Source organism: Pristiophorus japonicus, chromosome 18 (genome assembly GCF_044704955.1).
Source record: "Pristiophorus japonicus isolate sPriJap1 chromosome 18, sPriJap1.hap1, whole genome shotgun sequence".
NCBI classification, from domain to species: domain Eukaryota; kingdom Metazoa; phylum Chordata; class Chondrichthyes; family Pristiophoridae; genus Pristiophorus; species Pristiophorus japonicus.
Genome location: NC_091994.1, coordinates 111,856,848 through 111,871,585, shown reverse-complemented (window position 1 = coordinate 111,871,585; position 14,738 = coordinate 111,856,848). Strand labels below are relative to the sequence as shown.

The following is a 14,738-nucleotide window of genomic DNA, read 5'->3' as shown; positions in this document are numbered from 1 at the left end:
TAGACAAGATAGAGGAGAGAGGTTGTTTCCACTGGTCGGGGAGACTAGAACTAGGGGGCACAGCCTCAAAATACGGGGGAGCCAATTTAAAACTGAGTTGAGAAGGAATTTCTTCTCCCAGAGGGTTGTGAATCTGTGTAATTCTCTGCCCAAGGAAGCAGTTGAGGCTAGCTCATTGAATGTATTCAAATCACAGATACATAGATTTTTAACCAATAAGGGAATTAAGGGTTACGGGGAGCGGGCGGATAAGTGGAGCTGAGTCCACGGCCAGATCAGCCATGATCTTGTTGAATGCCGGAGCAGGCTCGAGGGGCTAGATGGCCTACTCCTGTTCCTAATTCTTATGTTTTTATGTTCACATGCTTTGAACATGTTTGTGTGGGAGCCATTTGAAGCTGAAACAGAGCTGAGCTTTGCAAGGTAATCAATGCCTCTGGGATCAATTGCCTTTGTTTTATTTTCCCCTTGGTGGTGGATGGGAAGGGGGTGACGGTCCTCAAGAGGCTCACAACAGAATCCATGGCTGCTCTCAATCAGGGAGAGCTGGGCCAAATTCCAAGGGTAGCCCAGGAATGCCTTCCTGTCCCAACTCAGCCCCAAGGTCCCTCTGACCAACACTACTGTACACTATATTGTGTCCCCTACCAACAGAACAAGAACATCTTGCATTGATATAGCAGAGGGGTTAGAAAGAGAGTTCCAGAGTGTGGGACCGAGGTATCTGAGGATCTGAAGGTTTGAGTCATGCGGTGAGGAGATGAATGAGCAGAGGGCCTGTGCTGACATGTACAATGGGTGGAGATTGCAGATGTTTTGAGTGCCAAAGACATGCAGGAACTTGTAAACAAGCACACTGATTTTGAATTCACTTCGCTGGGGGAGATGAAGTCAGTGGAGGTTGGCAAGGACGGGGTGATCGGGGAGTGGTTGTCGGGGGGGTTTGGCCAAAGTTCCATTTATGTCGAATGGAACTATTCATTCTCTAGCCTCATGGAATGGCCACTTGAGGGACCGAGTGGAACCTGTGGGATTGCACTCTCGCACACCCGGGAGAGGGGAAAGGAAAGATCAGGAAATGGGGAAGGGATTGGCAAACAAAGGTCACATCCAAATGATTACTTCATCCTTATGGGAGAATGGTGGTGGTAATTCTGCATATTAAATTACTTTTATTATCAGAGTCCCCAAAATAAATATCTCTGCCCTCTTTTAATGAGCCTATTAATGTCAAGAGCAATAGGATCAGTACAATAACAACTTGTATTTGTACAGCGCCTTTAATGGAATAAAACATCCCAAGGTGCTTCACAGGAACGTTATCTGACAAAATTTGACACCAAGCTGCATAATGAGATATTAGGGCAAATGACCAAAAGCTTGGCCAAAGAGGTAGGTTTTGAGGAGTGTCAAAGGAGGCGAGGTAGAGAGGTTTATGGAGGGAATTCCAGAGCTCAGGCACCAGAAGGCATGGCCACTAATGGCGGGGGGGACTATGGGGATGCTCAAAAGGAACATGGAGTTCTCAGAGGGATGTAGGGCTGGAGGAGGTTACAGAGATAGCGAGTGGTGAGGCCATAAAATAATGTGAACATAAGGATGATAACTTTAAAATCGAGGCATGGCTGGACTGGAAGCCAATGTAGATCATTGAGCACAAGGTGAACGGGTCTTGGTGCGAGTTAGGACACAGGCAGCAGTTTTGGATGAGCTCAAGTTTACCGAGGGTGGAAGAAAAAGACAACCAACAATCAATCTTCGTCCTTGAACTGACCTTATTGCCACAAGTTAATTTTTAAAACCTTTTGTCTAGGGTTTCAGGCCTACTTGATCAAGCTGCTGGTGCCTCCAGCTCAAGACCTGCCCATCGGCTCACAGAGGAGAGAATGGCCTTCTCAAATAGCAGAGAATACTGCAGGTAAATCTGTATCCACGTCCTGGGGGGAAATTCGTCCCAGTGTTTGTAGCCCTGGTGCACAGCCCGACATGTGTTTCACATCCACCTCTTATAGCGACCACTTTGTTATCTTGGGTGCCTGCTGTGAAGGGAGAGGTGGTGGGGAGGGGGAAGGAGGTGGGGGACGGAGGGAGAGGAGAGGCAAAGGGAGGGAGAGGAGAGGGGGAGTGCGGGGAGGGGGAGGTGAGAGGGAGTGCAGGGAGGGGGAGGGGAATACAGGGAGGGGGAGGTGAGAGGGAGTGCAGGGAGGGGGAGGTGGAGGGAGTGCGAGGAAGGGGAGGGGAATACAGGGAGGGGGAGGGGGTGGTGAGAGGGAGTGCAGGGAGGGGGAGGTGGGGGGAGTGCGGGGAGGGGAATACAGGGAGGGGGAGGTGAGAGGGGGTGCAGGGAGGGGGAGGTGGGGGGAGTGCGGGGAGGGGAATACAGGGAGGGGGAGGGGGAGGTGAGAGGAAGTGCAGAGAGGGGGAGGTGGGGGGAGTGCGGGGAGAGGGAGGGGAATACAGGGAGGGGGAGGGAGTGCGGGGAGGGGGAGGGGAATACAGGGAGGGGGAGGGGGAGGTGAGAGGGAGTGCAGGGAGGGGTAGGTGGGGGTGAGTGCAGGGAGGTAGGGTGGGGGGGGTGCAGTACAGGGAGGTGGGGGGAGTGCGGGGAGGAGAGAGGGAGTGCGGGGAGGGGAGGTGGGGGTGAGTGCAGGGAAGTAGGGTGGGGGGGGGCAGTGCGGGGAGGGGTACTGGTCAGTGGGGCTGCAGATTCAGCGACATATCGAAATTGGCCCCTTTCTAAAATGGCTGATTTCACTGCATCTGAAATTTCTTCCCCGAGTTGTTCCAGACCCTAATCCCGGTTTGTGCGCCACTTATGTTACTCCACTGTACTGAACCCCGGTATCTTGCTGACATCCATTGCGTTCGGGGCACAGGAGGGGCTGGATTTTGCCGACGCTCAGAGGGCGGGTTTGGAGGCAGGACCTCTGTCAAAATCTAAAAAATTGACAGCGGGGAGGTGTCCTGCTCCGAACCCACCCGCTTGTCAGTTTCCCAAGTGCCGGCTCTGCCTGCGCTTCGCAGGCCTGACACTAAGTAGCAGGTCAGGAAATTTTTATTGTCTGGGAACCTCGCAGGGCGGGCTTAACAAGCCCAATCAGAGCAAAATCATTTCAACAGAGTGGGAAGGAAGCGGGAGCGCGGTCGCAGTCTGCCCGGCTCGGTAAGATCAATCGCAGCCGAGGTGTGTGCAGCAGGAATTCCGGATCCTGATGCTATCTCCCACTGGTTTTGCCTCCTTTTCCTTCGTCAGGCTCCTATCCTCCGAAGGAAATTCCCGTACGGCAGAAACCCAGCATTTCCAGGTCTCTCCCCATTTCCCTGCCCTGCCTGCCCGGATTACTCTGTTTCCCAGACCCCAGGGTACTTTATTCATATAAAAATTTGCACAATAGATTTGAAAGCAGTTCAGTACATTTGTATGCGGTCAGCAATTCCATACATTACATTTGGATGCTGACCACAGTTCCGTTCAATACATTTCTTTACTTTACATTTCAAGGTACGATTCATCCAATCCAGGATACATTGTGGTCCGTTCATCAAGTTACATTACATGTGTCACCATACGGTACATAGTGAGGGTACAGTTACATTTGTTTCCAACGTGCATGAAGCAACAGGACTTGCATTTTACATGGCACTACATAGGTGTTTGCAGATCATAGTGCTCTATGTATACAAAAGGCTTACCATTGCAGTCCGAGGGGAGTTTTATACTGATTCCATCCCCTGGGTTTACCATAGCGGGAGGGTTTTAAACTGTGGCTCTTCCCCACTGTGCCTTTGCGGTGGCTGCACCAATTTTAAGTGCGGCCCTCAGCACGTAATCCTGGATCTTGGATTGCGCCAGTCTGCAACACGCAGACGTGGACATCTCCTTGCTCGTTGGAAATTGAAAGCTTTCCGATCAGATCTGGAGTTAGGCAAGGCTGTCCCCTCTCGTCTCTCTTGTTTGTGTGTTGTATCGAGCCCTTTGCCGGGTCCATCAGGAAGGATGCGGGCATTAGAGGGGTGACGATCCCAGGCAGTGGAGGCGCTCAGGTCAAGACCTCCCTGTACATGGACGACGTCGCCGCTTTTTGCTCGGATCCGCAGTCGGTCCGCAGATTGCTCACAATCTGCGACCAGTTTGCACTGGCCTCGGGAGCAAAGGTCAATCACAGCAAAAGCGAGGCCATGTTCTTTGGCAACTGGGCCGACCGATCCTTTATTCCCTTCACCGTTAAGCCAGATTACCTGAAGGTGTTGGGAATATGGTTTGGAGCGGACGGGGCGTGCGCCAAAAACTGGGAGGAGCGTATCGCCAAAGTGAAGCAAAAACTGGGATGGTGGAAGCTGCGCTTCCTCTCCATGGCAGGAAAGAACCTGGTCATCAGGAGTGAGGTGCTCTCGGGGTTGCTGCACGTGGCACAGGTCTGCCCCATCCCTCGCTCCTGTGCCGCGGCAGTCACCCGGGCCATCTTCCACTTTGTCTGGAGGTCCAAAATGGAACGTGTCCGCAGAGACACAATGTACAAATCTCTGGACAGTGGAGGAAAGGATGTTCCGAACGTGGCCCTCATCCTGATGGCCACCTTTGTGTGCGGCTGCATCAAGCTGTGCACAGACCCCCGGTACGCAAACACCAAGTGTCACTACGTGCTGAGGTTCTACCTGTCCCCGGTGTTGCGAAGGATGGGTCTGGCCATGCTGCCGCGAAACGCCCCACCAGTTGGACCATGCCTGTCCACCTGTCCTTCATGGAAAAGATTTTCACAAAAAACCCCTTTGACCACAAGACCATAAAGCAATGGTCAGCACGTAACGTCCTGGACGCCCTACGAAAGAAGGAGAGGGTGGACCCTGTCGGGTGGTTCCCTGAACGGACTGTCAAACTTGACCAGAGCTTTCACACAAGCACCAAGATGTAGCTTGGTTGGCGTTCAGAGCGTTCATGCACAGCCGACGTCTCATCAATACGGCACGGTGCCCCCGAGTCGGCTGCGGGGCGGACGAGACTGTCACCCATCTCCTTCAGGATTGCGCCTTCGCAAGGCAGGTTTGGAAAGAGATGCAGTGGTTGCTGTCGAGGTTCATCCCAAGCAGCTCCATGTACAAGAAAAAGAAGTTGCACTTTTTTTTTGCACGTACATTTTTTTTAATTTTCAAAATATACTTTATTCATAAAAAAAATCTGTACAGTACATTCAAAGGCATTTCAATACTTTTAGCTGTGGTCAGCAATCCCATACACTATTATTTGAGTGCTGACAGGAGTTCCGTTTGTTACATTTCCTTGTTTTCCAGTTCAAGTGCACATACAGCCCGAGGGGAGTTTTGTACTGATTCCTACCCCCAGGTTTACCGTGGCAGAAGGGCTTTAAACTGTGGTACTTCCCCACCGTGCCTATGCGGCGGCTGCACCAATTTTTAGTGCATCCCTCAGCACGTAATCCTGGATCTTGGACAGAAAGGGAAAATATTAGAAACACACAGTGGGTGTGCCTGCGTCTGTGGAATGAACAGAACACTGTGCGCAGTGCTGGTTGTGGTGAGTGAGGTCGTGGTCGACAATCTGCAGAATCTACTTCCTTTTCAACAGGATGTTTTCGTGCATGCATACAGATGTGCATGCATACAGATTAGTAAATTCATAGAGCTCAGCCAAATTAGCCTCCCATTGCCAGTGCATCTGTTCCTGTGTTTACCAGGCAATGTGGTGGGAGCATACGTGTACAGTTCGAGCACAAGGTAGAAACATAAAAACATCGACAATAGTCGCAGGAGCAGGCCATCCGTGTAATCCTCTTATTTGCACAGTGCTAGCTACAGGTAGTGTGATTGACAGATTGTACTAAACTCTACCTTGAAATGAAATGTACGCTAGTGTATCGTACGGAACTGCTGTCAGCATCCGAATCAATTGTATGGAATTGCTGAACGCAATGTACTGAACTATTTTCCCACGTATCGTGAATATTTTCGACGAATAAAGTATATTTTTGAAATTTAAAAAAAAATGTGCCTCAGTTGCTGTGACAATAATTGAAGATAATCTAACCGAACGTGTTCATAGCAGCAGGAACAGGACATTAAACTTAGACAAACATATAAACAGGATGTTGCCTGGGGCTTTTGCGACTGATGTATCTTGGCGCTTTTCCCCCTCCCCTGTTCCATGCAATTTGCAGCATAAAGTGAAAGCAACTGCAGAGAAGAGGGTTTCCGTGCGTTACAAGCAATAGGTTTTAATTTTTAAATCATCCATCACAGGCGGTCCCTCGAACGAGGATAACTTGCTTCCACTGCTTCACAGATGTTTCAATGAAGGACCTGATGTTCCAGTCCTGAACACCAATTGAGGGGGTGGAAGATGCCTGTGCGTGGATTTTTGAGCTTGAGCTTGACCGAGCTAGGTCTTTATCCAGTGGCAAGGGTTAACCTGCTCTGGAGATCTGCTCTGCTGCACGGGCCTAGTGCGTGCACATAGCACAGTGAGGGCTGGCCCGTGCTGCCCCTGGGCCCTCGGCTCTTCTGGACCCCGTACCCTCATTTGCCGCACCTCCGCCATGATCTCTCACCATTCCTCTGCCACAAACATTCGCCGTACCTCCGCACGATCCCTCACCGCTCTCTCGCCACAAAAACACTCACCGCACCTCCGCCACGATCTCCCGCTGCACCTCCACACCAAACATTCGCCGAACCTCCGTCACAATCACCCACCAAATCTCAGCCACAATCCCTCATCGCTCCTCTGCCTCGATCGCTCGTCGCAAGTCGGCCACGACCTTCCTGTTCCTCTGCTGTACCAGGGCCCCACCGATGCTCCTGCCCACGCTCCAAACGGCGACCTAGGTCCTGACCCAGTCGCCCACCTTGAAGCTGTCGCACATTTGTATCAGCTCGCACTGGAAGCTGCAGTGGCACAATCTTTATCCTCCCGACCTGGGGTGGTGTTCTCTAAATAGGTCACTAGCGTCACCAGCTGGTAACATTGATGGTGTAATGCACACAGCTAACATCATTGGTTCAATGGTGTAATGGTGAGCACTCTGAACTTTAAATCGAGTGATCAAAGTTCAAATCTTGGTAAAAGCTGAATTTTTTTCGTCGCCCGGATCCGACTTTTGTACGCCGCCGCGGAGTGTCTGATTAAGGTTAACGGGTCCTTGACGGCACCCCTTCACTTTAGGAGAGGGGTGCACCAGGGATGCCCCATGTCCGGCCAGTTATATGCCATCTGCGTGGAGCCTTTCCTGCGCCTCCTGCGGACGAGGTTGACGGGACTGGCTCTGCAAGGGCCGGGCGTGGAGGTCGTCCTCTCGGCTTACGCCGATGACATGCTCCTCATGGTAGAGGATCCCGCTGACCTGCGGAGGATGCGTGAGTGCCAGGAGATTTACTCGGCCGTATCCTCCGCCAGGATCAACTGGGAGAAATGTTCCGGACTCCTGGTGGGTCAGTGGCGGGTGGACTCCCTGCCGGAGGAGCTCAGGCCTTTTGCCTGGAGCACGACCCATCTCCTCTATCTGGGAGTCTACCTTAGCCCCAATGAGGAAGCCTAACCGGCGAACTGGCAAGAGCTGGAGGCCAAGGTCACCGCTCGCCTAGGGCGCTGGACAGGACTGCTCCGAGTGCTGTCTACAGGGGTCGAGCGCTAGTCATAAACCAGCTGGTGGCCGCCATGTTGTGGTACCGGCTGGTCACTTTGACCCCTCCCCCTGCGTTTGTCGCCAAGATACAGAAGAAGCTGGTGGACTTCTTCTGGAACAACAGGAAGCACTGGGTCTCTGCCGCGGTCTTGAGTCTCCCGCTTAGGGAGGGCGGTCAGTCGTTGGTGTGCGTCAGCGCCCAGCTCGCGACTTTCCATCTTCAGACCCTGCAGAGATACCTTTACGTCGAGCCTCCTCCCAGGTGGCGTGCTCTGGCGACGTATTTCTTCTGCCAGCAGCACGGCCTCAACTACGACACGCAGCTCCTGTTTGTGAGCTTGGGGAGCGTCAGGACCGCCGTCCAGGAGCTGCCTGTCTTTTACAAGGAACTCACCAGGGTCTGGAACAAAGTCTCCACCAAGCGCAGCTCTCCACCGGCTGGAGTGGCGGCTGTCCTGCAGGAGCCGCTGCTCGGGAATCCGTATCTCCACGACCGAGGTTTTAGGTGGCAGTCAGACGAGAGGGCTGTGGCTGGTGAGGTGACCAGGGTCAGGGACCTGCTCGATGGCGGAGGAGCGGGCTGGATGGCGCCAGACACGCTGGCGCGGCGCCTAAATTCGGCCGACGTCCACCGCGCGGCCAATGCCATCAAGTCGCTAAAAACAGCTCTGGGCCCTGACTCCGTTAGGTGTATCGAGGAGGCTCAAGCACGTGGGCAATCCCGTCCGAACTGACCCCCGTCCGGACAGAATTCCTCATCGGCGCCAAACCCCGGAACCTCCCTCGGGAGCCGTCGCCTCACAATTTGAGCCGCCTCGGGGAAATCCCCTCCGTGCCTTTCAGTTCTGCGCGGAGGGGTTTCCTGTACGGGCTGCTCCTGCACACTCTCCACCTTGCCATCCTCGTCTGCTGTCCGGACACGCCATGGCGTACCATCTTGCCGTCCGGAGGAGGTGGGGGTCCCCGATGGAGGGCACTCTACGCGGGAGTCCTCCCACTATTTATCGGGGACTTGGCCTGGAGGGTGGTGCACGGAGCAGTCCCGTGCAATAAATTTTTAAGTCGGTTCACGGGCTCCCAGGCCGCCTGCAATTTCTGTGGTCTGGAAGAGTCCGTGTTCCACGTTTTTATTGGATGTGCGAGGTTGCAGCCCCTGTTCCATTATTTAAAGGGGCTGCTCCTCAATTTCTGGTTGCACTTCAGTCCCACACTCCTGATCTTTGGGCACCCTGTGCGGAGGGGAGCGGGTAGGTCCGAGGGCCTCCTCGTAGGATTGCTCCTGGGCATGGCCAAGGGTGCCATCAGCCGGTCCAGGCAGCGGGCGGTCGAGGGGGTCGTTCAGCCTGACTGCCTGCCTCTCTTCCGCGCCTACATCCGGGCCAGGGTGTCCCTGGAGATGGAGCACGCGGTGTCCACCGGTACGCTCGCGGCCTTCCGCGAGAGGTGGGCGCCGGAGGGACCTGAGTGCATCATCACGCCCGGCAACCAAATTTTAATTTGATTTTATGTTTTAAAGTTTAATTTGTTTTAATTGCCGGGTTTTAGGGTCCCCCTCCCCTTTTATAGGGGGCACTTGTAAAATATATGGTTTTAATGCCCCAAAAAACCCCACAAAAAAAACACAAAAAAACAAAAAAAAACATTGATTAAAAAAAGGGGCAGTTAAGTGTCTGGAGTGTCCCCCAGAACGGGGGGCACTTGATCTAACGTTTATTTGTTCCCCCCGTCCCAAAAGAGTTGCACACAGCTAGCATCTGACAGCTGGTGCTGTTGGAAACGATGGCTTTTAGTTATTCACAGACCTGCAGCGTCCTCTGTTGGTATTTAGTGGTATTACAGTTAGAATAAAATCATCATATCATCATGGGCAGTCCCTCGGAATCGAGGAAGACTTGCCTCCACCCTTAAAATGAGTCCTTAGGTGGCTGAACAGTCCAATACGAGAACCGCAGTCTCTGTCACAGGTGGGACAGATAGTCGTTGAGGGAAAGGGAGGGTGGGATAGATTTGCCGCACGCTCCTTCCGCTGCCTGCACTTACTTTCTGCATGCTCTCGGCGATGAGACTCGAGGTGCTCAGCGCCCTCCTGGATGCCCTTCCTCCACTGAGGGCGGTCTTGGGCCAGGGACTTTATCAGCTGCAGTAGCACAACATCCCTACAGACGGTGCTGTGGAAGCGATGGATTTTAATTTGACCTGGTCTGCAGCGTCATCATGTGATATTTTGTGGCATTACAATTAGTTATAATAATAAAATTCACGCCGTTGTAATACCAAATTATTCCTATAGATGGTGCGCTTGCAAATAATTGCTTTTAAAAGAAACATGAAAGACTTGGATTTATATAGTACCTTTCACAACCACCGGACGTCTCAAAGCACTTTACAGCCAATTATGTAATTTTTTGAAGTGTAGTCACTGTTGTGATGTAGGAAATGCAGCAGTCAATTTGCGCACAGCAAGTTTCCTCAAACAGCAATGTGATAATCTGTTTGTTATGTTGATTGAGGGATAAATATTGGCCAGGACACCAGGGATAACTTCTTTGCTTTTCTTTCAAATAATGCCATGGGATCCAGAGATGAGGGGGTTGATTTATGAGGAAAGGTTGAGGATGTTGGGCCTCTACTCATTGGCATTCAGAAGAATGAGAGGTGATCTTATCGAAACGTATAAGATTATGAGGGGGCTTGACAAGGTGGGTGCAGAGAGGATGTTTCCATTTCTGGGGGAGATTAGAACTAGGGGGCATGATCTTAGAATAAGGGGCCGTCCATTTAAAACAGAGATGAGGAGAAATTTCTTCTCTGAGGGTTGTAAATCTGTGGAATTCGTTGCCTCAGAGAGCTGTGGAAGCTGGGACATTGAATAACTTTAAGACAGAAATAGACAGTTTCTTAAACGATAAGGGGTTATGGGGAGCGGGCAGGGAATTGGAGCTGAGGCCAGGATCAGATCAGCCATGATGGTATTAAATGGCGGAGCAGGCTCAAGGGGCCAAATGGCCGACTCCTGCTCCTGTTTCTTATGTTCTTATGTTATGTATGTATAAAGTGTGGAGGAGTCCATGATGCTGGCTCTTCAGTATTGCAGAGTTCCACATCCAATATTTGCAGCGATAGACAGTTTCTTAACCAATAAGGGATTAAGGGGTTATGGAAAGCGGGCAGTGAAGTCATCATCATAGGCAGTCCCTCGGAATCGAGAAAGACTAGCTTCCACTCCTGAAGTGAGTTCTTTGGTGGCTGAAAAGTCCAATACGAGAGCCACAGACTCTGTCACAGGTGGGACAGATAGGCGTTGAGGGAAGGGGTGGGTGGGGCTGGTTTGCTGCATGCTTTTTCCGCTGCCTGCGCTTGTTTTCTGCATGCTCTCGGTGTTGAGACTCGAGGTGCTCAGCGCCCTCCCGGATGCACTTCCTCCACTTAGGGTGGTCTTTGGCCAGGGACTCCCAGGTGTCGGTGGGGATGTTGCACTTTATCAGGGAGGCTTTGAGGGTGTCCTTGTAACGTTTCCACTGCCCACCTGGGGCTTGTTTGCCCGTGAAGGAGTTCCAAGTAGAGCTCTTGATTTGGGAGTCTCGTGTCTGGCATGCGGACAATGTGGCCTTCCCAGCGGAGCTGATCGAGTGTGGTCAGTGCTTCAATGCTGGGGATGTTAGCCTGAGTGAGGACGCTGATGTTGGTGCGTCTGTCCTCCCAGGGGATTTGTAGGATCTTGCAGAGACATCGTTGGTGATATTTCTCCAGCAACTTGAGGTGTCTACTGGCCCATGTCTCTGATTTTTTTTTAAATTTCAAAATATACTTTATTCACTTAAAAAAATTGTACAGTACATTCAAAAGCAGTTCAGTACATTTAGCTGCAGTCAGCAATCCCATACACTACATTTGGGTGCTGACGGCAGTTCCGTTCGATACATTCCCTTGCTTTCCAGTTCAAGTACAATTCGGTACAATACGGGATACATTGTAGTACATTCAACAAATTACATTACACGTGTCACTATACAGTACACGGAATGGGTGACGGTACATTTACATTTTTCTTTTCAATGTGCATTACGAAACAGACTTTGCATTGTACATGGCACTACATAGGTGTTTACAGATCATGGTGCTCCATGTACACAAAAAAGAAGTTGCAAGTACGGCCCGAGGGGAGTTTTGTACTGATTCCTGCCCCTGGGGTTTACCGTGGGGAAGGGCTTTAAACTGTGGCCCTTCCCCACCGTGCCTTTGTGGCGACTGCACCAATTTTAAGTGCGTCCCTCAGCACGTAATCCTGGATCTTGGATTGCGCCAGTCTGCAACACGCAGACGTGGACATCTCCTTGCTCTGGAAGACCAGCAAGTTTCGGCAAGACCAAAGAGCGTCTTTGACCGAGTTGATGGCCCTCCAGCAGCAGGTGATGTCTGTCTCGGTGTGTGTCCCTGGGAACAGCCCGTAGAGCACAGAGTCCTGTGTTACGGAGCTGCTTGGGATGAACCTCGACAGCAACCACTGCATCTCTTTCCAAACGTGCCTTGCGAAGGGGCAATCCTGAAGGAGATGGGTGGCAGTCTCATCCGCCCCGCAGCCGACTCGGGGGCACCGTGCCGTGTTGCTGAGACGCCGGCTGTGCATGAACACTCTGACAGGTAAGGCCCTCCTCACCACCAACCAAGCTACATCTTGGTGCTTGTGTGAAAGCTCTGGTGATGAGACGTTCTGCCAAACGAGTTCGACAGTCTGCTCAGGGAACCACCCGACAGGGTCCACCCTCTCCTTTCGTAGGGTGTCCAGGACGTTACGTGCTGACCACTGTTTTATGGCCTTGTGGTCAAAGGGGTTTTTTGTGAAAAACTTTTCCACGAAGGACAGGTGGACAGGCATAGTCCAACTGGTGGGGGCATTTCGCGGCAGCATGGCCAGGCCCATCCTTCGCAACAGCGGGGACAGGTAGAACCTCAGCACGTAGTGACACTTGGTGTTTGTGTACCGGGGGTCTGTGCATAGCTTGATGCAGCTGCACACAAAGGTGGCCATCAGGATGAGGGCCACGTTCGGAACATCCTTTCCTCCACTGTCCAGAGATTTGTACATTGTGTCTCTGCGGACACGTTCCATTTTGGACCTCCAGACAAAGTGGAAGACGGCCCGGGTGACTGCCGCGGCACAGGAGCGAGGGATGGGGCAGACCTGTGCCACGTGCAGCAACCCCGAGAGCACCTCACTCCTGATGACCAGGTTCTTTCCTGCCATGGAGAGGAAGCGCAGCTTCCACCATCCCAGTTTTTGTTTCACTTTGGCGATACGCTCTTCCCAGTTTTTGGCGCATGCCCCGTCCGCTCCGAACCATATTTCCAACACCTTCAGGTAATCTGGCTTAACGGTGAAGGGAATAAAGGATCGGTCGGTCCAGGTGCCAAAGAGCATGGCCTCGCTCTTGCTGCGATTGACATTTGCTCCCGAGGCCAGTTCAAACTGGTCGCAGATTGTGATCCGAGCAAAAGGTGGCGACGTCGTCCATGTACAGGGAGGTCTTGACCTGAGCGCCTCTGCTGCCCGGGATTGTCACCCCTCTAATGCCCGCATCCTTCCCGATGGACTCGGCAAAGGGCTCGATACAACACACAAACAAGACAGAGGAGAGAGGACAGCCTTGCCTAACTCCAGACCTGATCGGAAAGCTTTCAGTTTCCCACCCGTTGATTAGGACTGTGCTACTGATGTCTGTGTAGAGCAGTTGGACCCAATTGCAGATACCCTCCCCAAACCCCATTTTGGAGAGCACGTCCATCAGGTACGTGTGCAATATCCTGTCAAAGGCCTTCTCCTGGTCTAAGCTAATTATTTTTTTTTTTTTTTTGAAATTCATAGCCAATTGTTCCAATTCTTTGTCAAATCACAAACGCCAGAGGTCACCTTGCACACGCCAAGGATCACTCTGCGCCAATGCTCTTAGCCAAAAGGCCTAGAGCCACTGCACCGTTCCTGGAAGTACTGCAATACCAGGTTCGTGCCATGGAGGTGGATGGGTCAGGTCCCCCACACACCTCCGTGGAGGTGGATGGATCAAGCCACCCCACCCACCTCCTATTTCCAAAAAAGCAAGCATATACCTTCCTGATCCAGGGAGAACCACCTTGGGGTTATGGTGGTTACTCCCCTGTCAGGTCAGTTACGCATGATCTTAGCCAAAAGGCCGAGAAGCGAGACTACACCATCTGCCACAGGCCAGGCAATTAAATGTCTCTGAACCATACAGGAGGGCGGGTATTACGACAGCCCTGTAGACCATGAGCTTGGTGGCCTGGTCTTCAAACACTCTTTTCCTCAGGTGGCCGAAGGCTGCACTGGAGCACTGGAGGCAGTGTTGGATCTCATCGTCGATGCCTGCTCTTGTTGATTGGAGGTTCCCGGGATAAGGGAAATGGTCCACAGTGTCCAGGGCTGTGCCGTGGATCTTGATGACTGGGGGGGCAGTGCTGTGCGGCGAGGACAGGCTAGTGAAGGACCTTTGTCTTACGGATGTCTAACGTAAGGCCCATGCTTTCATGCGCCTCAGTAAATACATCGACTGTGTCCTGGAGTTCAGCCTCTGTATGTGCGCAGACGCAGGCGTCGTCCGCGTACTGTAGCTTGACGACAGAGGTTGGGGTGGTCTTGGACCTGGCCTGGAGACGGCGAAGGTTGAACAGCTTCCCACTGGTTCTGTAGTTTAGTTCCACTCCAGCGGGGAGCTTGTTGACTGTGAGGTGGAGCATGGCAGCGAGGAAGATTGAGAAGAAGGTTGGGGCGATGACACAGCCCTGTTTGACCCTGGTGCGGACGTGGATTGGGTCTGTGATGGATCCGTTGGTAAGGATCACGGCCTGCATGTCGTCGTGGAGCAGGCGGAGGTCGGTGACAAACTTTTGGGGGCATCCGAAACGGAGGAGGACGCTCCATAGACCCTCGCGATTGACGGTGTCAAAAGCCTTTGTAAGGTCGAAGAAGACCATGTATAAGGGCTGGCGCTGGTCCCTGCATTTTTCCTGCATCTGTCGCGCTGCAGAGATCATGTCCGTTGTGCCCCAGAGGGGACGAAATCCGCACTGCGACTCCGGGAGAAGCTC

The 14,738-nt window shown here is 52.4% G+C and overlaps 1 pseudogene; it reads right to left on the bottom strand.

Moving 5' to 3' along the window:
* Positions 1–13,598: 13,598 nt before the first annotated feature.
* On the bottom strand, positions 13,599–13,837 carry LOC139229469 (U2 spliceosomal RNA; annotated as a pseudogene).
* Between the last annotated feature and the right edge of the window lie 901 nt (positions 13,838–14,738).